Source organism: Hypanus sabinus, chromosome 13 (assembly GCF_030144855.1).
Source record: "Hypanus sabinus isolate sHypSab1 chromosome 13, sHypSab1.hap1, whole genome shotgun sequence".
Lineage (NCBI taxonomy): Eukaryota > Metazoa > Chordata > Chondrichthyes > Myliobatiformes > Dasyatidae > Hypanus > Hypanus sabinus.
In genome coordinates, this window is record NC_082718.1 from 93,444,021 (window position 1) to 93,466,637 (window position 22,617).

At 42.3% G+C, this 22,617-nt stretch overlaps 1 long non-coding RNA gene across 1 annotated transcript in view; it reads left to right on the plus strand.

Annotated features, from left to right (window-relative positions):
• LOC132404162 (uncharacterized) overlaps positions 1–20,323 on the plus strand; it is a 115,641-nt gene extending 95,318 nt beyond the window's left edge. Inside the window, exon 5 of the long non-coding RNA XR_009515437.1 lies at positions 18,424–20,323. This is a non-coding gene — a long non-coding RNA (uncharacterized LOC132404162). The remainder of the gene's footprint in view (positions 1–18,423) is intronic.
• Positions 20,324–22,617: the final 2,294 nt, after the last annotated feature.

The following is a 22,617-nucleotide window of genomic DNA, read 5'->3' on the forward strand; positions in this document are numbered from 1 at the left end:
AGCACTTTTTCCCCCTGTTGTCAGCCAGCTTGTCACAATAAGGAAAGACAGGGTTATAAAAGTCCTATAATTTTCTTACTAAGAATTGCCAGGTAATCACCACTAACCTCCCCCCCCCCCCCCCACACACACTCATCAGTAACCTTTAGCTGTGGAGCCCATTGAAAAAAAGAGCTTTGTTTCGAAGCTGTGGAGTATCACTATTTAATTATAAGCACAAGAGACTCTGCAGATGCTGGAAATCCGGAGGATCGCACAGAAAATGGTGGAGAGACTCCTGATGAAGAGACTGGGCCCTAAACATTGGCTGTTTTTTCCATCTATAGATGCTGCCTGACCTACTGAATTTGTGTGCATGTGTGTGTGTGTGTGTGTGTGTGTGTGTGTGTGTGTGTTGCGATGAACTGTTATATGAGTAAACCATGCCTTCTGTGTCACCTTCTCCCTTGGAATGGTTGCCCAGTTTAGGAAGGATGGCATTTTGGTCAGAAGGGTGTCCTCCAAGTACATGCCAGCCCGGGCTGCCACTCACCCCCTCCACTCTTTCAGGCTGGGCTCTCGCTTCCTTCCCTTTGTTTTCTGGGTTGCTTGCTCCTCTTTGCTGCTCAGCGGGAGCTCTCCTTTCTCTCCACTCGCCTCTCATCTTCTTTGCTCTGTTGGCCAATGTGCAAGATGGGATGTCAAGTTGCAACTGTACAGGTGGCCGGTGGGACCTCATTCGGAGTGCTGTGTGTGCTTCTGGTGCCCACCTGCAGGTAAGACGGCATTACAGGGACTGGAGGCCCCAAGTTATAGGGAGAACCTCCCTGGAGCATATGGGGCTTCTAGACAGGTATAAACTCTGGTCAGGTGGATAGCTGCGGGGTAGAGCAGTCTAAAGCTGGAACACATGGAGTTACGGTGTGGGGAGGGGAAAGATTTAAAATAGATTTGAGATGCAACACTTCCCACACTGACGCTGATGTGTATACGAAAGGAATTGTCAGAGGAACCTGCAGAGAAGGGCACAGTGTTTGAAAAGACATCCGGACAGGTACAAGGATAGGAACGGTTTGGAGGGATTTGGGTCAAATGTAGGTATGTGGGACTAGTTCAGATAGACACCCTCGTTGGCTCAACAAGCCAGGCCAAAGGGCCCGTTTCTGTGCTGTGCAATTCTGTGGTCCCATTGGAACATTCCAGCTGGTAGGCAAGTTCAATACCAACACCCATCTTCAGCAGGAGGTTGTGTCTCAGAGATGAGGGGTGGGTTACATTTTCCATGGTCCCATTGTGACCATTTATTGTAAGGGCAGTGAGGTGGGCTGGCGGAGGACCTTGGTCTTGCGCATGTTGAATGTCTCCCATGCTTTGGTGACTGAATCAACAATGTCTTGGATCTTGATCCCAGTGCATGTGTAAATGCAAGGGACAGCTGTAGCTTGACCACTGACGGGTGGCTTTGACTCTAGGGAGTAGTTCCCATTGCTTCTGAAGTTTAGCCCCACCCCCATAGGAAATCTGTTGAAGGTGGGTTTCAACATGATGACATGGGGGACTGATAAAAATGTCAAGGGCTTGTTTGGCACTGTCAGGATCCAATCACAGACCCAGTACTGTGCACACAGTGATATTAATTGAGTAACAAATCCTGAGGTGCAAACAAAGTTGGTGTCAAATTTCAGGCAGAGATCAAATCATCCAAAGAAATCCAAAAACCAGTATCAGTAAACAGGCAGAGTCAATAGTCGGATGGACAGAGTTAAGAAAGGCTCAGGAAAATTCACTGGCACAATCTGATGACAAACAGGTGAAAACACTGGACTGAAATACACTGAGCAATAAACAGAGGCAGATGATAGGTGGAGCACAGTGAGACACAGGTGGCAGCAAAACCGGTAATAATGAGAAACAGGTGAGAGACGGATACTCAGTGACACAGGGGCCAGAGTAGAGCAGGAGCGCATGGGGCATGAAAACAAACAAGAGCATATGGTGACACAAAACCACAGATTGACGGCTAGGGGGAAAACACACAAAAAGACAAAGTTCAAGTGGAGCTACTGACAGGCACGAGGGTGGTTCTGTTGAGATATGAACTACCTACAGCAGATATCCCAAAGCACTGGATTGATACCATCCAATGTCATTGTAGAACCCTCTAAATTCACCAGAAGAAATATCTGAAGCCTTTCTCATGCCAACATCCCCAGCACTGAGACCCTAGTTACTTTCCATTAGCTGCATGGTTCACATGTTTGACACCAGACTCCCAAAGCAGAAACTCTAATCGGAAATCTGTCCTCAGAAGTGCTGGAGACTACCTTAACGTTATGCAATATCTCCACTGGGAACCTGGCCGTCATCGCTCAAAGTGGAGAGAGGGCATTTGGATTGGTGTTATTGTGAACCCCATGTCTGTGCACACAGAAACTCTGAGTAAGCGATGAAAGGAAAGCATCTCCTGACCAGTGATCGACCACTCACTCAGTCTCCCCGTGTGTGGCAGACTTTGTGGTTCCGCACCTGCCTCATCATCCACTTAAGAAGCCACAAACCAAGAGTGGAAGCAAGCCTTGTGGGATCCTGAGGCATGATCTAAAAAAAGATACACTGAGTTTAAGAATTAAGTTTCTTGTTACTTGGGTGTTGGAGGGAAGATGCTGAAAATCTAACACATCTATATGCAGAGACAAGCAAGATCCAGGATAATTACAACTTGAAGTAACTTGGGGTTTAAGAGAGTTGAGGCAGCATAGCAGTGTAGCAGTTTATTTAAGATTGGGGTTCAGTTCCTGTCATTGTCTGTAAGGAGTTCGTACGTTCTCCCTGTGACTGTGTGTGTTTCCTCCAGGGGCTCCGGTTTCCTCCCACGGTCCAAAGATGGGTTAGGTTTAGCAAGTTGTGGGCGTGGAAGTATGCTGACACCTGTGGGCGGCCCCCAGAGCGTCTCGGATTGTGTTGCTCGTTGATGCAGACAATGCATTTCACTGTGTGATCTGACACTGTGACAATGATGTGTTTGTGTGATAAATAAAGCTCACTTGTATCTTTTATCTTTATTTTCAGTTGCGTATAATTATGCTTCATAAATATTTTCCTGATCTTCCTGTATCCTTGATCTCATGAAACTGCTATGTTCTTGTGTTATGCAACTTTACTGTCAATATTTGCTAAATCAGTGGTCAATGGGTTAGAGAGGCAGGGCTGTTGCAGGCGCAATGGAGTTGTAATAATTTTCTGATGAATTTTATTCAATTATTCTAAAAATCCTGACAGAGATCTATTCTGTTATTATAATTTTTTAAAAAAGCTTTTCTATGGCAAAAGTCATAGTAAAATTGTAACACCTCTGATTACAGGTTGCTAATTATGCTGTCTCTGCCATGCATGATCGGTGTTAAATGAACTGAAACATATATTTTCGCACATCGTTCAACACTTTTCTGGTCCCACATTATTTGGGATGATTTATACATGTACTGCATTTTCCCATTTTGCATTGCACATTATTCCGATTTCAGGAAATTTGACTGCAATTAGCATCAACAGAATGGATTCAGTGTCGAATATGCAACCTCCTGTGTTGTGCCCATTGAGTAATTTCCGAGTCTCTACTGGGTTCCTGATAAAAACAAATTATCAATATTTTAAACGAATATCAAAAAAGCATATGAAAAAAGATAAGCCTGGCCGTCCTCAACCTGAAGCGTTAATGTTTGTTTCTCTTCCCTGACCTGCTGAGTCTTTTGGCATTCTCAGTTTTGTTTCAGATTTCTAGCATTTGTAGTGTTGTTGAATTTCAATGAAACAGAACTCTGGCCACCTCCACCATTCAATAGGACTGTCAGTGATCCCAAGCCTTGTCTCCTTTCCTACCAAATCATCAATATCCTTTATTTCCCTTAGTGTCCACTAATATATTCTACCGTCAAGTTTGGAGTTGTTGAATGAGCAACCACGGCTTTCTGAGGAAGAGAATTTCAAGCACTTTTCAGTCCTAAAAAAGGCGACTTTTTACTGTGACAATGCCTCCTGGTTTCAAACACCAACTAAAATGACCAACCTCTTAGCATCTGTCTTTCAATTCCTCTCAATGTAACATTCATTTCACTAAGATCATCTATTTTTCTAAACACAAGTTACCTCCTTTTTACAGGGCAACCTCCTCATCCTAGAAGTCAATCCAGTGAATCTGTGCAGTATTGACTCCAATGCAGGTATATCATTTTTTTAGATAAGGAGTTTAAAATAATGTGGAACAGGACAAGGACAATAATAAACTCATTTTATACAAAATAATGTTCTGCAGCAAAATCAAGGCCTGGTTGAAATGGCAGGAATTCTGGGGTAAGCAAAGTCTTTCACAATTCTTCAGCTGAATTTGCACAGAGATTAGCAGAATATTTACATGAAACTTTACAAATCAGCTTTCTCTAATATCATTGGTAATAAATAAACTTCTTCAATGACTGGAAAACAATTCTTAATCCTGTACAAACATCATTATCTTTCAACAGAAGAGCATAAGATGTAGCAGAATTAGGCTATTTGGCTGATAGTGTCTGCTCCAGCATTTGTGATGGCTGACTTATTTTCTCTCTTAACCCCATTTTCTTGCCTTCTCCTCATAATCTATCAACCTCTGCTTTAAATATTCCCGATGACTTGGTCTCCACAGCCATCTGTGGCAATAGATTCCACAGATTCACCAGCCTTTGGCTAAAGAAGTTCTACCTCATCGCTGTTCTTAAGAGATGTCCTTCTACTCCAACATGTGCCCTCTGGTCCTAGATTCTCCCACTATTGGAAATGTCCACTCTCTCAGGGCTGTTTAATATTCAGCAGGTTTTCAGTGCTCTCCCTTCATTCCACTCTATCTGGGCCTTTCGATATTTGATAGGTTTCAATGAGAACCCCCTCAATCGTTTAAACTTTAACAAGTACAGGCCCAGAGCCATCAAACTCTCCTCATACATTAACCCTTTCATTCCCAGGATCATTCTCATAAACCTCCTCTGGACCCGCTTCAATGCCAGCACATCCTTTCTTAAACATGGGGCCCAAATGTACTTCCCTCAATCACAGGGCTCTGCAGAGGGTGGTGCGGACAGCCCAGCGCATCTGCAGATGCGAATTTCCCACGATTCAGGACATTTACAGTGACAGATGCGTAAAAAGGGCCTGAAGGATCATTGAGGACCCGAGTCACTCCAACCACAAACTGTAAATGGTACTGTAGCATAAAAGCCAGGACCAACAGGCTCTGGGACAGCTTCTTCCACCGGGCCATCAGACTGATTAATTCATGCTGATACAATTGTATTTCTATGTTATATTGACTGTCCTGTTGTGCATTTTATTACAAATTACCATAAATTGCACACTGCAAATTCAGACGGAGACGTAACGTAAAGATTTTTACTCCTCATCTATGTGAAGGATGTAAGTAATAAAGTCAATTCAGTTCAAATGATGGAACACACAGACTCTTGGGATCTGCTGTTATATTAAAAAAGGACCCCAAGTTGGATAATATCAGGGCGAAAGGTTTACATAAAAAGGGCACTTCAGAGCACCTAAAAAGCTATAGTGTCAATTTAGAAGTTCGGATGAGCTGTAGTCAATTTACTCACAGTGCTTGGATCATAATCTGAGCAAGTTTAGTTTGACCTTGCTTTAGAATCCCTTTAAGGTATTTATCTTTCATGCGCTGCTTTGATACAGATATTACCAGATAACTAATATATGTGGACCATCATTAATTGCATGCAGATTTGCGGTCAAATGCAGTAGCGTTGTGAATTTATTTATTCTCTCAATAAATCAGCACTCCAATTAAAATAGAAATGAAAGAAAATGTGACATTATTGTTAGTTATTTGACTGATGGAATTTATGGGGTCCCTGCTTGGCCAAGTCAAGGGGGGATGTGGCCTAGAGTTATTGAGCAGAGTTGGAACAGTGGCAGATTTTGTTGGTGCTTTCGCTGCTTTGGAACGCATTCAACTTGTACTGCAAGCCAGGTGACGGAAACAAACCCACATGTGGTAGCCTGCTCACACGTTTTGCTGGGCTTTCGGCCCATGCCATGGCTTGGGAGGGTCACAAGAAAAAGGAACACAATAGGAAGGTTGCTTTGCTGTCCTGTTTGGCTGGGCGAAGTTCACAGCCCACCCACTGGCAAAACACAAGCCAGCAGAGTCTCCGGAGCAGCAGCTCACGATGCTGTTTACTTCATGTTCTGTTGTTCCTACTGATCCAAGAGGAAACAGATCATTTATAGCTCAAAACCTTCCAGAAAGCTGAGGCTGTAACCAATGCCAATCCAAGTGCAGCATGACTTATGAAGCAAAATTAAGCACAAGAACAATTTCATTTCCTCCACACTTCATCTTAAGGTTCTGACTCATGCCTATCCAAATAGCTCCAGCTCTTTTCTAAATCTTGACAGTCGAACCAAGGGTTTATCATCCAAACTTGTTATGGTTCTCCTGGCTGTTTTTGCTCAGCAGCTGTTGGGGGAAGGAAACTGGGCTGATTGCTTCTTTTTCTTTCCAACTAAGGGTTATTAAAGCCAATTAACCAAAATTGGAAATATTATGATTTTATGATAAATCATTTTATGATTTTAAGAGAGCATGTAGAAGTTATATTTACAGTTACGCCTGAAGATCTCCACTTTCTCCCTTAGTCTTCTTGAAGATTTCCCTTAGATAGAGTATGGAAACAGGCGTTTATGGCCCAGTGAGCCTGTGATGCCCAATTGCACCTCATGATCAATTACCCTTCTAACCAATATGTCTTTGGGATGTGGAGGAAACCGGAGCACCCAGAGGAAACTGACATGGTCATGGGAAGAACATAAATCTTCGACACAGAGTAGGAATCAAACTGAAGATCTGGTCTTCAATCTCAAGTTTGCTGGAAGAATTGCAGAAATGAATAATTATCTGCACAGTATTACTTCAGATGCACAGTGCAAAAACAAACTATTTGGCCTAACCATTCCTGCTGGTGTTCATACACCACTTAGTCCTTCCTTTCATCTTTAGTCAACTAAATTTGTCAGCATAACATGCTATTCCCTTCTCCATTCTCCCCTCAAGTGCATTAGTAATATTGATTCAACCAATATCTGTGGCATGTAATTCCGTATTTTCAATATTCCACGGAGAAGAGATTTCTGCTGAATTTTGGATTTCTTGATGACCACTCAGGCCTCCAGTTGTGTTCCTCACAATGGAAATATTCTCCTTTTGTGTTCACTCCATCAAAGCTACTCATTTTTTTTTAAAGACCCCCATCTAGTTTCCATACCACCAGGTTTAGGAATAGTTATTACCCTTCAACCATCAGACTCCTGTACGAGCGTGGATACCTTCACTCAACTCAATACTGAATTGATTCCACGAGCTATGGACTCACTTTCAAGGACTCCACAATTTGAGTTCTCACTATTATTTATTTAGTTATTTATTATTGTTATTTGTTTCTTTTCTTTGCATTTACGCAGTTTGTCTTCTTTTGCACATTGGTAGTTTGTCAGTCTTTGTGATTCTGTTGTGCTTCTTTGTCGTATTGTGAATGCCCGCAGGAAAATAAATTTCGGGGTAGCATATGGTGACATATACATACTTAGATAATAAATTTGAACTTTTATGCAAACTGGTGCTTTATGGATCAGTCTTCATGAAGGGTCTCGGCCAGAAACATCAACTCTTTATTCCTCTCCATAGATGCTGCCTGACATTCTGTGTTAAAATCAATATTTTCGTCTTTTCTTGATGTACATTCCCACAGACTGCTTGGAATATTCAGCCCAGCGCATCTACGTCCTCTTGTCAATATGGTGTCAATGCACTAACCCTAACCTTGTTCACAACCTTTGGGTAAGTCCTCTCCTTTTCAAGTATAAAGAATAATTAAAATATAAAAATGAGAAAGAAGTCCTTCTGCGTCACTTGCCTTCTTTGTGTTAAAAAATGATTCATCTTTTAATGATCTGAGGTTTCATTATTTCTTCATTTCACTTGGACTTGCATTTTCCAAGTAATTCCTCTAAATCTTCTTTAATTCTTCCAGCAAAAATGTTTTGCAGTCACCCAGACATTTGCGAGGTGTAAGTTAATCGGAAGAGACAATAAGTATAGCCACTGATGAGCCTATATTAGATTTTCTAATTAACTCTGTTTCCAACTGTAGCAAGAAACATCATCAATCTTTATATTTATGGTTTAGTTTTATTAACAAGGGTTTTTTGTTATTGTTTCAGTGTAACTAGAATGAAAGTGCTTTGAAAAAAAACATTGCCTAGTGATAAAAGTATACATTTGGCTGGTATTACACACATAATATCCAAAAAACAAAAGAGCTGATTCTGGATTACAGGAGGAATGGAGACAGGCTTGCCTCAACCAGCAGCAAAGGGACTGCAGTTGACAGGGTGAGTAGTTTCAAGTTCCTTGGTATACACGTCACTGATGATGTTGCCTGGTCGGTACACACCAGCTTTGTGGCAATAAAAAAAGCACAACAGTGTCTCTCCCACCTCAAACGGCTGAGAAAGTTCAGAATGAACCCCCAAATCCTCAAGACCTTCTAGAGAGGCACAATTGAGAGCATCCTGACTGGCTGTATCACTGTCTGGTACGGGAACTGTACCAACCTTTATCGCTGGGCACTGCAGAGAGTGGTCCGGACAGCCCAACGCATCTGTGGATGTAAACTTCCCTTCATTGAGGATATTTACAGCAGCAGGTGCAGAACGAAGGCCTGGAAGATCATCGGGGACACCAGTCACTCCAATCATAAATTGCTTCAGCTGCTTTTGCCTGGCAAACATTACCGCAGCAATAAAGCTGGAACCAACAGGTTACGGGACAGCTTTTCTCTACAAGCCATTAGACTTATAAATTCACGTGTCTGTACGTCGCAACAGAGTCATAACGCAAAGATTTTCATTCCCTCATGTTGTGGGATGGATGTAAGATTTAAGTAAATTCAATTCATTAGGTCATTAAGAATCTCTATAATAATTGTTATATAAATACATGATTAGCAATATTCCAGATAGAAACCAGATTTCTATAATTTGCCACCCTGTAGCACTCTTCACATTAGGAAATCGTTACAGAGCACTGAATTTATTCATTAATTTGGAGATACAGCACCATAACAGGTGTCCCCCACGGCCTAACGAACCCACGCTGCCCAATTACACTCAGGTGACTAATTAACTTACTCACCTGCTCGTCCTTTGGGATGTGGGAGGGAACTGGAACATTCAGAGGAAACCCGCGCAGTCACCCGGAGAGCGTAAAAACTCCTCATAGACAGCGGCGGGAATGGAACCTGGGTCACTGGCGCTGTAAAGTGTTACGCTAACTGCCGCAGCACTGTGCCGCCATGATTGAGAAGAACAACGAGCAGAAAGAAAACAGAGCAGAACGAATTATAAACACAGGGTATTCTGCAGGTGCTGGAGAACCGGGGCACACGTAGAATGAATTAAATGGAAAGTGAGTTAAATAGGTAACAGGAGAGAAGAATATCTGAGGAGAATTTAGTTTATTTTTACAAGAGATTTTGGGAGTGTTATAAAGGAGTGAAGAGTATGTAGCCAAATTATAGAGAAAAAATGAAGAGAGTATGCCGAGGCAATTGAAAGGGAAAGGAAAAAACCAGTGAAAGGGAGTATAGAAATTGGCAATTGAATTGCAGAGTTATAAAAGTGTGGTGTGGTGCTTTGAGCAAGTAAGCAGCAGTGAAGTGAATTGCAAGTGTTAGTAATCTGCTGAAAGCCATCCTGGAGATCACTAAAGACGTTGATCTGAAGCTTTAGACTGTGGCATCATCGGTAGCAGAGTTCAGCAAAAGGCAGAAGTATCCAATTTTGAAAGGCTGAAGAAGGCACTCTCAGCGAGGAAGCAGATTTGCGGATGAGGAGAAAGCTGTGCATTCAGCTTCTCAACAAGCAGGCTGAGCTTTCAGTTATGAGGGTTGATTTACTTACTTATTTTCATTTACAGATACAGCTTGAGTGATTTGTGAGCGCGGCACAAGTCCAGAAAGACCGCCTGGTTTCACTGGTTATGAAGGTGAGACATGAAGAGCTTATAAAAATTCATCAGCACTTGGACACCGATGAGAAAGACATCAGCATCATCAGAATTGTGCACTGGGAACAGAGAGCAGGAACGAGAGTTGAAAATGAGACAAGTGATTTTGTCCAGATTAAAAGGGGAGTCAGACAGGGTTGTGCTCTCTTGCTTGACCTATTCAACCTTTAGCGCGAGAAGATTTGAAGAGAAATTAGCAGTACTCCAGGCATGATAATTGGTGGATATAATTTGAACAATCTACAATACGCAGCCGACACAATGCTGATTGTGACTTCTGAGAGAAGCTCCAATAAATTCTAGATAAAATTGATGAAAAAAGTTCAAGGAGAGGATTGACCATCGATTGCAAGAAGACAGAATGTATGATTGTCAGAAGGAAGAAAGAAAAAGGGAAATGCGAACTGAAGGTTGACAATGAAATAATTAAACCAATGTGGAAGTTCATTTACTTAGGGAGCACAATAACATCTGATGGTGAGGCTGATGTTGAAACTAGAAGGCGGCTTGGGGTGGCTAAATGTACGCTTGAGCAAGATACTAAAGAATAACAATTTCTATGAGGATGAAACTCATAGTTTCGAGGTGCTACGTTCATTCCACACTAGCACATGGAAGTGAATGTTGGACAATATCAAAACAAAATGAGGAAAGGCTCAAAACTGCAGGAATGTGATTTTTTTTTAGAGCAACGATGAAAATATTGTAGAAGGACAGAACAACAAGTGAGGAAGCGTTGTGAAAAACTGGAATAAGAAGACAGCTGATAGCATCAATCAGGAAACAGCAGCTGGAATTTCCGAGACATGTAATGAGGAAAGAGAAGTTAGGACATCTTGCATTGATGGGAAAAATTGATGGAAGAAGTGGTCACGGCCGACAGCGCATGATATTCATAAATTACATGAAGGGATGGACAGGCAAACATTTGAAGAGTTTATTAGAACTTCTCAGATTGAAGACAGGTGGTAGACCATGATCACCCACATCATACAACATGGCACATACTCATGATGACAGTTTGGTAACAGGCCCTTTTAACCCAATGAGTCTGCACCACCCAATTACACCGATGTGACCAATTAACCTACTAACCCATACATCTTTGGGATATGGAGGGAAACTCACATGGTCAGGGGGAAAATGTCCTAACTCCTTGCAGGCAGCAGTGGGAATTGAACCTGGGCCGCTGGGATTATGCTAACTACTACATTACCATGCCTGCCCTTGATGGAGCCAAGGATGTTCAAATTCTGGAGCTGGCTGGAGTATGAAGAGAAGGAAAAAAATGACCAGAAGTGGTGACTTTAAGTAACTTTAGTAGTGAATTGAATTGAATATCCCTCTGAAAGATGAGAATGGGATTTCAGTTAAGAAAGGTACTTAGGGATGGAGATTGAATTAACTGAGGAATAGGATATATCCAAAGTGGCTGATAAAGACAAAAAACAAGTATGTCCTGTAAGAAATCTCTAGGAATTTTGACAAGAGTTACATCATATGGGAAATGAAACCAGAAAATCAAGGTCTTGAATCATTGATTATATACTAAGCCAAGATGTTAATTTTTAGTGATATTTGACTGTTAACATTAAAATTAACATTAAATGATACCAGAAAAATGCTGTTCTTACTTCAGATATCCAAAAACTGCAACTTCTTTGATTTTCAAAGTTACCAAACTTTGTATACGCAACACATTTTAACAAACTGATTCAACATTTTTGGACCAGGGTAAAATACTTGCCCAAATTGTTATCTCCTTCCTTGGATGCAATGGCTTTGCATCAATATAAATTTGAGCAGCTGATTGATGAAAGTAAAACTTCCCAGTTCACTTTTCGGTTGATAACTCTTTACAGAAATACCATAAAGTAGCATCCACTGCTACTTGAAGTGAATGACACTCTGGTTCTGAGGGAATGACAGACTGAATAATACTGGGTGATTGACTTTCACTTAAACACTTGTGATGTTCTTTGTAAGGGAACTTAGTCACAGAAACAGGCCCTTTGACCCTTCTAGTCAGTGCTAAACCATTAATCTGCCTAGTCCCATCGACTTGCACCCAGATCATATCTCTCCATACCTCTCCCATCCATGTACCTATCTATTTGTGCTGGCAGCTCATTCCACATTCTCATCACCCTCTGAGTGAAAAAGTTTCCCCTCATGTTCCTCTTAAACTTTTCTCCTTTCATCTTTAACTGATTACCTCTAGTTGTAGTCTCACCTAACCTCAGTGGAAAAAAGCCTGTCTAGACCAATCTATACCCCTCACCATTTTGTATACCTCTATCAAATCTCCCCTCCATCTTCTATGTTCCAAGTCCTATTTGACCTTTCCCTACAAAATAGATCCTCAAGTACTGGCAACATCCTTGTAAATTTTCTCTGCATTCTTTCAATTTTATTTGTATCTTTCCTGTAGGTAGGTAACCAAAACATCACACAATACTCCAAAATAGCCCTCACTGAAGATTAAAACAGCTTCAACATTACATCCCAACTCCTGTACTCAATACATTGATCTATGAAGGACAACATGCTAAAAGCTTTCTTTACGACCCTATCAAACTCTAATGCCACTTTCAAGGAATTATGGATCTGTTTTCCCAGATCCTTATGTTTTACTGCATAATTCTGCACTGCCACTCACCATTTAAGACCTACCCTGGCTGGCCTCCCAAAGTGCCACACTTCACAATTGTCTACATTTTCCCATCTGCTCCAGATTCCATTGCAGGCTTTGATAGTCTTCTTCGTTGTCTACTACAGCCCCACGCTCGGTGTCATCCACAAATTTGCTGATCCAATTTACCACATTATCAACCAGATCACTGATATAGACGACAAACAATGGACCCAGCACTCATCCCTGCGACACTCCACTAGTCACAGGCCACTGGTCAAAGAGGCAACCATCTACTACCACTCTCTAACTTCTCCCATGAAGCCAATGTCTAATCCAATTTTCTACCTCGGCTTGAATGCCAAGCGACTGAACCTTCTTGACTAACTTTCCATGCGGACCTTCTCAAAGGCATTACTGAAATCAGTGGATAGACAGCATCCACTGGCTTGCCTTCATCAGCCTTCCTGGTAACTCGCTTGAAAAACTCTATAAGATTGGTTAGACACAAATTACAATGCACAAAGCCATGTTGACTATCCCTAATCAGTCCCTGTCTATCCAAATACTGATATGTCTGGTCTCTTAGAATACACTCCAATAACTTCCCACTACTGATGTCAGCCTCCCTGGTCTATAGTTCCCTAGCTTATTCTTAGAACCTTTCCTCAACAACGGAACAACATTAACTATCCTCCATCCTCCGGCACCTCACCCAAGGCTAAGGACGTTTTAAATATCTCTGCTAGGGTCCTTGTGATTTCTTGTCAGGCCCTGAGGATTTATCCACCCTAATATACCTCAAGACAGCATATACCTCCTCTTCTGTGATCTGTATAGGGTCCCTGACCTCGCGACTGCTTTGCCTCACTTCTATAGACTATGTATTCATCTCCCAAGAAAATACATTGGCAAAAAATCCACCCCATCTCTTTCAGCCCCACGTATAGATTACCATTTTGATCTTCCAGAGGACCAATTTTTTTTCCTTACTATCCTTTTGCTCTTAATACATCTGTAGGTCTTAGGATTCCCCTTCAGCTTGTCTGCCAGAGCAACCTCATGCCTTCTTTGAGTCTATCTGATTTCCTTCTTAAGGGTTCTCTTGCATTTCTTACACTCTTTGAGTACCTGATTTGTTCCTACTCACCTATATCTGCTTTGTGCCTACTTCATTTTCTTAACCAGGGCCTCAATATTTCTTGAAAACCAATGTTCTTTGACTCGGACAGGAACATACAAGCTTTGTACCCTCAAAATTTAAGTTTTTAGCTTCTCCTGCTTACTAAGTACACCTTTGCCAGAAGACATTTGTCCCAATCCACACTTGTCGGATCTTGTCTGATCAGAATCAGATTTAATATCACTGGCATATGTCGTGAAATTTGTTAACTTTCAGTATAATGAAATACATGATAAATAAATATAGAGGAGAAAACAAAGTTACATTAAGTATTTTTATATGTCTATTAAATAGTTATGTTAAAATAAGCAGGGCAAAGTATCAGAAATGAAAAAGTTGTGAGGTAGTGTTCATGGGTTCAACGTCCATTTAGAAATCGGATGGCAGAGGGGAAGAAGCTGTTTCTGAATCGCTGAGTGTGTGACGTCAGGCTCTGTACCTCCTCCCTGACAGTTACAGTGTGAGGAGGTTAATAGAGTGGCAGGGATCCCTAAGACACCACTCCTTGAAGATGTGTTGGATACTGCAGAGGCTAGTACCCATGATAGAGCTGACTAATTTTACAAGCTTCTGCAACCTATTTCAATCGTGTGTTGTAGTTCCCCCCCCCCCCATACCAGATGGTGATGAATTCTCTCTCCACAGTACGTTTGTAGAAGTTTTCGAGTGTTTTAGTTGACAAACCAAATCTCCTCAAACTCCTAATGAAATAGCTACTGTCTTGCCTTCTTTATAGCTGCATCAATGTGTTTCATCCAGGTTAAATCCTCATAGGAACACCCAGGAACATGAAATTGCTCCCTTCTCCAATTCTGATCCCTCTAAGAGGATTGGTTTGTGTTCCCTCATCTTACCCTTCCTGAAGTCTGCAGTCTTGCTGACATTGAGTGCAAGGTTGATGCTGTGACACCACTCAACTAACTGGTATATCTCACTCCCAAATACCCTTTCGTCACCGTCTGAAAGTCTGCCAACAGTGGTTGTATCATCAGTAAATTTAAAGATGCTATGTGAGCTATGCCTAACCATACAGTCATGGGTGTAGAGGGAGTAGAGCAGTGAGCTAAGCACACATCCCTGTGGTGCACCAGTGACGATTGTCAGCAGGGTGGAGGTGTTAGTTTCAATCTGCACAGACAGTGGCCTTCTGGTTAGGAAGTCAGGGATCCAGCTACAGAGGGAGGTTCTGCAGCTTTTCACCTGTGAGTCCCGATGTGGCCTCCTGGACATCAGTGAGATCTGATATGGATTGGGAGACAGCTTGGCTGAGCACCTTCATTCTGTCTGCCAGAAAAAACGGGGGTCTCCCGATGGCTACCCATTTTAATTCTACCTCCCATTCCCATTCCGACATGTCAGCCCATGTCATTCTCTACCGGCACAATGAGGCCACACTCAGGCTGGAGGAACAACACCATATATTCCGTCTGGGTAGCCTCCGACCTGATGGCATGAACATCCGGTAATTGTACCCCCTTCACCATTTTTCCCATTCCCGTTTCCCTCTCTCACCTTCTCTCCTTACCTGCCCATCACCTTCCTCTGGTCCTCATTCCCCCTTCCCTTTCTCCCATGGGCTTCTGTCCTCTCCTATCAAATTCCCCCTTCTCCAGCCCTGTATCCCTTTCACCAATTGACTTCCCAGCTCTCTACTTCACCCGTCCCCCTCTCCCGGATTCACCTATCACCTACTACCTTGTACTTCTCCCTTCCCTCTCCCTACCTTTTTACTCTGATCTCTCAACCTTTTTCTCGAGTCCTGATGAAGGGTCTCGGCCCAAAATGTCGACTGTTTATTCTTTTCAATAGATGCTGCCCGGCTCACTGAGTTCCTCCAGCATTTTGTGTGTGTTGCTTGGATTTCCAGCATCTGCAGATTTTCTTCGGTTTTGTGATACCTTTCTTATCCCTCAGTTCCGCCCATGAAATCTCATTAAACGAACTCTCCTGTCTGAGCACTGCCGTGAAATTTTCCCTGACTAGTAACGCCATCCCTTCCCCTTTAATCCTCCCTGCTATATCACGGCTAAAACAACAGAACCCCAGAACTTTGTGTTGCTGGTCCTGCCCCTCTTGCAACCTTGTCTCACTAACGGCTACAATGTCGTAATTCCATGTGTTGACGCATGCCACCTTTCCTACGGTGCTCCCTGTGTTGAAACATACTCAACTCAGAACATTAGTCCCACCATGCTCAAACGTTTGACTCCTGACTTGTATGTAGGCGTAGCAACATCTTGCTCCATGACCACTCCACTATCTGTTCTAGTTCTCTTCTTTCCATCCCCTGCAGCTCTAGTTTAAACCACCCCTCCCTTCTCCCAGTGCAGCATTAGCAAACCTTCCCGCTGGGATATTAGTCCCCCTCCAGTTCAGGTGCAAACTGTCCCTTCTGTGTAGTCCCATTTACCCTGGAAGAGAGCTCAACGATCCCAAATGTTTAAATATATGATCTTCCTGTTTCTGGTCTTACTAGCATGGGGCATGGGTAGCAATCCTGAGTTCACAACCCTGGAGGTCCTGTCCTTGAACTTAGCACCTAACTCCCTGAACTCACTTTGCAGGAGCTCATCACTTCTCCTACCTATGTCATTGGTACCAACATGGATCATGACCACTGCTCACCCTCCCACTTAAGAATTTTGCAGACTTGATCCGAGATGTCCCTGACCCAGCCACTAGGCAGGCAACAAACCACCCAGGAATCTTGTTCTCATCCACAGATCCTCCTGTCTGTTCCCCTAACCACCAAATCCCCCTATCACTACAACAACCCTTTTTTCCACCCTTCCCTTCTGAACCACAGAGTCAGACTCAGTGCCAGAGAGATGACCACTGTGGCTTCCCTCCGCTAGGTCAGCCTTCCCAACATTATCCTGTTGTTGAGGGAAATGGCCACAGGGCTACTTTGCAATGGCTGCCTATCCCCCTTCCCCCTCCAGACAGTTACCCAATTACCAGTGTCCTGCACCTTGGGTGTAACAACCTCCCTGTAGTACATGTCCTGTCCATCAACCTTCAGCCTCCCGAATGATCCAGATTTTATCTGGTTCCAGCTCCGTAACATGGTCTGTTAAAAACTGCAGCTAGGTGCACTTCTTGCAGGTCTGGTTGCCTTGGACGCTGGAGGTCTCCCTGCCTTCCCACTTCCTGCAAGGGGAGCATTCCGTTATCCTGTCTGGCATCACCACTGCTCCAAATGTCCAATAAGAAAGGAAGAATAAGTAAACGAGAGATGAACCTACCTCCGGTGACTTGGTGATGGGAAATGGACACTTTACAATTTCTTTGCTCACTGTCAGCTTCAAACACTCAGGAACAACAGAGCTGGAATCAAAGTAACAGAAAAAAGCCAGAGCGGGAGTAGGCACCTCACTTTACAATCATGCAGCAGCAACTCAACGCGTAAAAGCATGCAGACATGGCCACGAGGTTCGATTGTTCAGACTGAGCATCAGAATGGGAAAGAAATGTGACCTAAGCAACTTTGAACATGAAATGATTGTTGGTCCCTGACAGGGTGGTTTGACTATCTCAGAAATTGCTGATCTCCTGGAATTTTCACACATAACCGTCTGTAGAATTTACACAGAATGGTGCAATGAACAAAAAAAATCCAGTGAGTGGTTATTTGGTAGTGAAATTGCCTTGTTAATGAAAGAGGGTGGAGGAGAATGGCCAGACTGGTTCAAACTGACAGGAAGGTGACAGTAACTCAAATAAACCCACATTACAACAGTGGTGTGCAAAAGAACATCTCTGAATGCACAACACTTTGAACCTTGAAATGGATGGGCTCCAGCAGCAGAACAGCACGAGCATCCATGCAGTGGTGACTTTATTAATCCCTCCTGTGTGTATATGATTATGGCTCTTCCCGCATCCAAGTGTTAACACACTGCCACCCACACCCCCCACCCCCAATACCATTTGTGTTTCGTAACCTAGGCTCCTTTGTAAATATACTCAGCAATTTGGCCTCCACTGCTTTCTACGGTGGTGAATTTCACAGGTACATTTCCTCAGTTCAATCTGTGACAGCTGGTTTTAGATTTGCCCTGCCAGTAGAGGCATTCTCCCTGCATCTAGCCTGGTGAGACCTATCTGAAGTTTTGCATATTTCAGCAAGCTCCCCCTCTCATTCTTCTGACTTTAGTGAACACAGACCAAGACTTAATCTTTCCCCATGTAGCAGCACTATCATCCCATGATTCAAGTTGATGATACTTTCCTTGCACTCCCTCTATACCTTTCTCAGGAAAGGAGAACATAAACTGCATAGCATTCTCACCATGATCCTGCATAATATTGATAAACACCTACGTATAGTGAAAAACAAGCATAATATTTGCTTCCTTAATTGTTTATCTAAAGGTTTGATTTCAGTGATACCCACATCCCTTTGTATATGCATTTTATCATTTCTCTCTGCTTAAATAATGCTCTCTTGCTGTTTCTCCTACTAAAGAGGATAACTTCACAATAAATTTTATCTTTGTTTTGTTTTAGAGATAATGGATCGTCCATCCCAATGAGCCAGCGCCACCCAATTACACCCATGTGAGCAATTACCCTGTTTTGGAACGTGGGAGGAAATCAGAGCACCAGGAGGAAACCTATCCATTCAAGGCAAGAACGTGCACACCCCTTACAGCTAATGGTGGGAATTGAACCCAGGTTGCTGGTGCTGTAATAGTGTTGCTCTACCGTGCTGCCCTCTGGCCACTGTGCTCTGTATGTGCCACTCACTCAACTCAACTCTGTCACTTCGCATCTTCTTCAGAGTGTCATAAGGTTTCAATTGCTCTGTCCCAGTGATGAAGCCGGTTTCAGTTTTGGAAAAATAGCCTTCCCATCGCTAATGAGACATCTTCCCTCCTTTCACATAGTATCCATTGCTAGGCTTGAATAGCAAAGCGATTTAGCAACAGTTTCTACTGTACATCCATGTAAGCCATTCTAGATGCTTTCCTAGATGCATTCGTTCACTTGCAGCCTATATCCAGTGGGGATTTTCATGCTCAGGATGAAAAACAGCAGAGGTTCTACATTTGGGAGCATATCAAATCTAGAGATTCCCAATCCTTTTGCCGTGTTTCTTTTTATTATTTATTTACAGGATGTGGGTGTCACCAGCTAAGCCAGCATTTATTATCCATCCCTAGTTGCCCTTGAGTTGCACTTGAAAGAGCATTTATTCAGCCTTCTAACTATGCAACCAAACCCATCCCCCCTACCATTATAAATCCCCACCCACCACGTTTTCAGCTTCAATTGAAATAACATCTATGCAATATTACAATGCCCCATAGTTTTCCCAACTGAAAAACTCTAAAAAATTGCATTAGAAGGAAAGATTTGCATGTTATTTTATGAACATATTCTACTTGGAACAAATGTTTCATGCACATTTGAGGTGCTTGTACCATTCATAATGGAGGCCCCACCATTAGGACATTGGACTGGGTACTTGCTGCTTTGTTGGTGTCATTCCCCACTGCATTGTACACACATGATGATGTGATCTATGTGCGTGGAGCACGTTGCTAACATACCGCCAGAACCTGGATCGAGTGTCAGGACCTGCATCTTCCATTGTTCGTTCACAGAGAAAATCAAACAGGAGGTTATGAGCAAGGGTGGGACTTCTGCATTATTTTCACTGACTTGTTTATTTTGACTTACAAATTCTGCTCATTCACAAATAAGTTGTACTGAGATAGATTACTGTGCACTAGGCGCTGTGATCTGTGAACCCAAGGAACATCATGACTGAAGTCCAGTCACCAGATTAGTATGTTCCACAGTAAGGATGATCTCCTAATTTATCTCTGCACTAGTTAATGCTTTCCTGCATCCAATCTGCCTCCCTGAATTCCCACTCACTCCCTCTCCTTCTTTCTCTCCTTATTTTTACCTTTTCCCTCTTTGGTTTTCCATAAACTCCTTGACAGGATGTGAGGTTACTATGAAGGGAACTTGAACATCTTGATCTACTCCCTAGTGAATAATGCAAAAATAAAGATGGCGTCTTCAAGATCAGACAGTAGCTGCCTTTTCTAAACCGACAAGTCCATCTTTGTTGGATTAGTTTTAATTGTTATTTTTGTTGTAGTTTAACTTTCTTGATGCTTGCTTACAAGTTTATACAGTCACATGTTCGTCTGTAATTGTTCAAGTGAATTTTCGGGAATTGTATCTTTTCTGGTAGCTTCTCTGCAGCCTGTGTCAAGACGTAGAACTTGACTGTCTCAAAGATTGCTCCTTATCACTGGAATGTCTCTTATCTGTCTAACTAGTATAAGGTGACCATGTCTTTTCCTTTGTCTTTTTTCCCCTCGTCCTTCTTCTTGCTTTGTTCTCTCGCTTCAACTTCTCTTCTGCTGTGGAATTGGTTATTGTTGTGTCTCATAATGAACACCTAATAAAACAGCCATAAACTCAAGTTTTATGCCTCATTCTTGACGTGAAGAAACTTTGAGGTCAAAGCATCTCCAGATCCATTGGCTTCTAACGCTGGCAGTTGGGAGAAACCCATACAGGTACTTCAGAAGAAGAGGCTGTCCCAATTCAGTGACATTTTGGTGATACCCAAGTTGGACTTTGAACAATTTGGCTAATTTTGCATACCAAAATTGGACAAAATCCAATTCTTAATAATTAGGGTTAATTTAAAATTTATTATCGGAGTACATATATGTCACCACATACAACCCTGGGATTCTTTTCTGTGGACATACTTACAAATTTACAGAACGATAACTGTAAACTGTAACATCAGGAATTGTTAACTGTAAACAAACTGTGCAAATGCAGATATAAATAAACAGCAATAAATTACAAGTGTGAAATAACAATATAACAGAGTACTTAAATGAGTGTAGCAGTCCCCTTTTGTTCAAGCGCCTGATGGCTGAGGGGTAGGAACTGTCCTTGAACCTCATGGTGCAAGTCCTGAGGCGCCAGTACCTTCTGCCTGATGACAGCAGCAAGAAAAGAGCATGGCCTGGTTGAAGACTTCTGAAGATGGGTGCTGCTTTTCTACAGCAACATTTCATGTAGATGTGCTCAGTTGTTGGGAGAGTTTTACCTGTAATGTACCAGGCTGAATCCACCACCTTTTGTAGGATTTTTTTCTCAAAGGCATTGGTGACCCATACCAGGCCGTAATGCAGACAGTCAACACACCATCCACCATACATCTCTAGAAGTTTGCCAAGGTTTTTGGTGATGCACCAAATTTCCACAGACTCTTGGGGAAGTAGAAGTGCTGTTGCAGTTTCTTTGCAATAATATTTATATGATGGGTCCAGGACAGGTCCTCTGAGATACTGTCAGGAATTAAAAGTGAATGACCCTTCTCCATCTCTGATCCTCCAATGAGTACTGGCTCATGGATCTCTGGTTTCCCTCTCCTGGTCTACAATCAGTTCCTTGGTCTTGATGATATTGAATCAGAGGTTGTTGTTATTATACTACTCAGCCAAGTTTTCAATCTCCCTCCTGTGTGCTGATTCATCACCACCTTTGACAGAGTCTGAGTCATTCTAACCCATTGTCAGGATGCTGGAGTAGGGATCCAATCGCAGACCCAGTACTGAGCACACAGTGATTTTAATTGAGTAGCAAATCCCAAGGTTTAAAAAAAGTCAGCATCAAAGTTCAGGCAGAGATTAAAACATCCAGAAAAATCCAAAAACCAGAATTGGGAAGCAGGCAGAGTTGATATTCAGACGGACAAAGTACAGATACAAATGCTGGAAAGGCTCAGGAAAATTCACTGGCACAATCTGGCAACAAATAGGTGAAGACACAGGACTGAAATACACTGAGCAATAAACAGAGAGGCAGATGATAGGTGGAGCACAATGAGACACAGGTGGCAGCAAAACAGGTAATTATGAGAAGCAGATGAGAGACGGCGTACTCAGTGATACAAGGGCCGGAGTAGAGCAGGAACGGGGACAGGAGCACATGGCAATACAAAACCACAGACTGACGACTGGGGGAACACACAAAAAGGCAGAGTTCATCTGGAGGTACTGACACCCATTCTAAGTGTGAATGTGAGCTGAAATGAAAATGCACTGATACTGGTTCTCCGAAGGCAAATATTCTGTACTATTGCAGAGACTATCTTGCCACCATGTACAAACGTTTGTAGATAAAATTCATATCCAATTCATATTAAAATATTTAACCAGCAATAGAATCTAAAATTGATTTTTCCTTCCTCATCGTTCAGTTGCTGACAAAATCTGTATCACCCTCACACTGGACATCTTTCATAGGATCAGGTAGGTCTCCAGCATTCCAAAATCTTCAGGCATCCAACTTGAGTTGTGGTCTCTTTATTGAGTGGGTAATGATTTGTGTGAAAATAAGGTGACCTTTCTCCTGCTTCATTGTTATGACATTCTACAATCAATGCTAAAGGAGAGAGGAAAATATAGAGCTAACTTCATTTGATTTGATTGGACAATCTTGATTGGGGTAACTCACAAACACTTGTTCATGATTGCCCGTCTAACTAGTTTGGTGCACTTTGTTGTGTGTTAAATGGAAAACATTTCTCAAAAATGTCTTGTATTTCATGCTTAATTTTATTTCTGTCCTTAATAGAGTCTCCCTAATTTATATTTGTGGCCACATTCCAGGGCTCTACAAGATTATATTTTATTTAATAATAACTACAGTTCATAC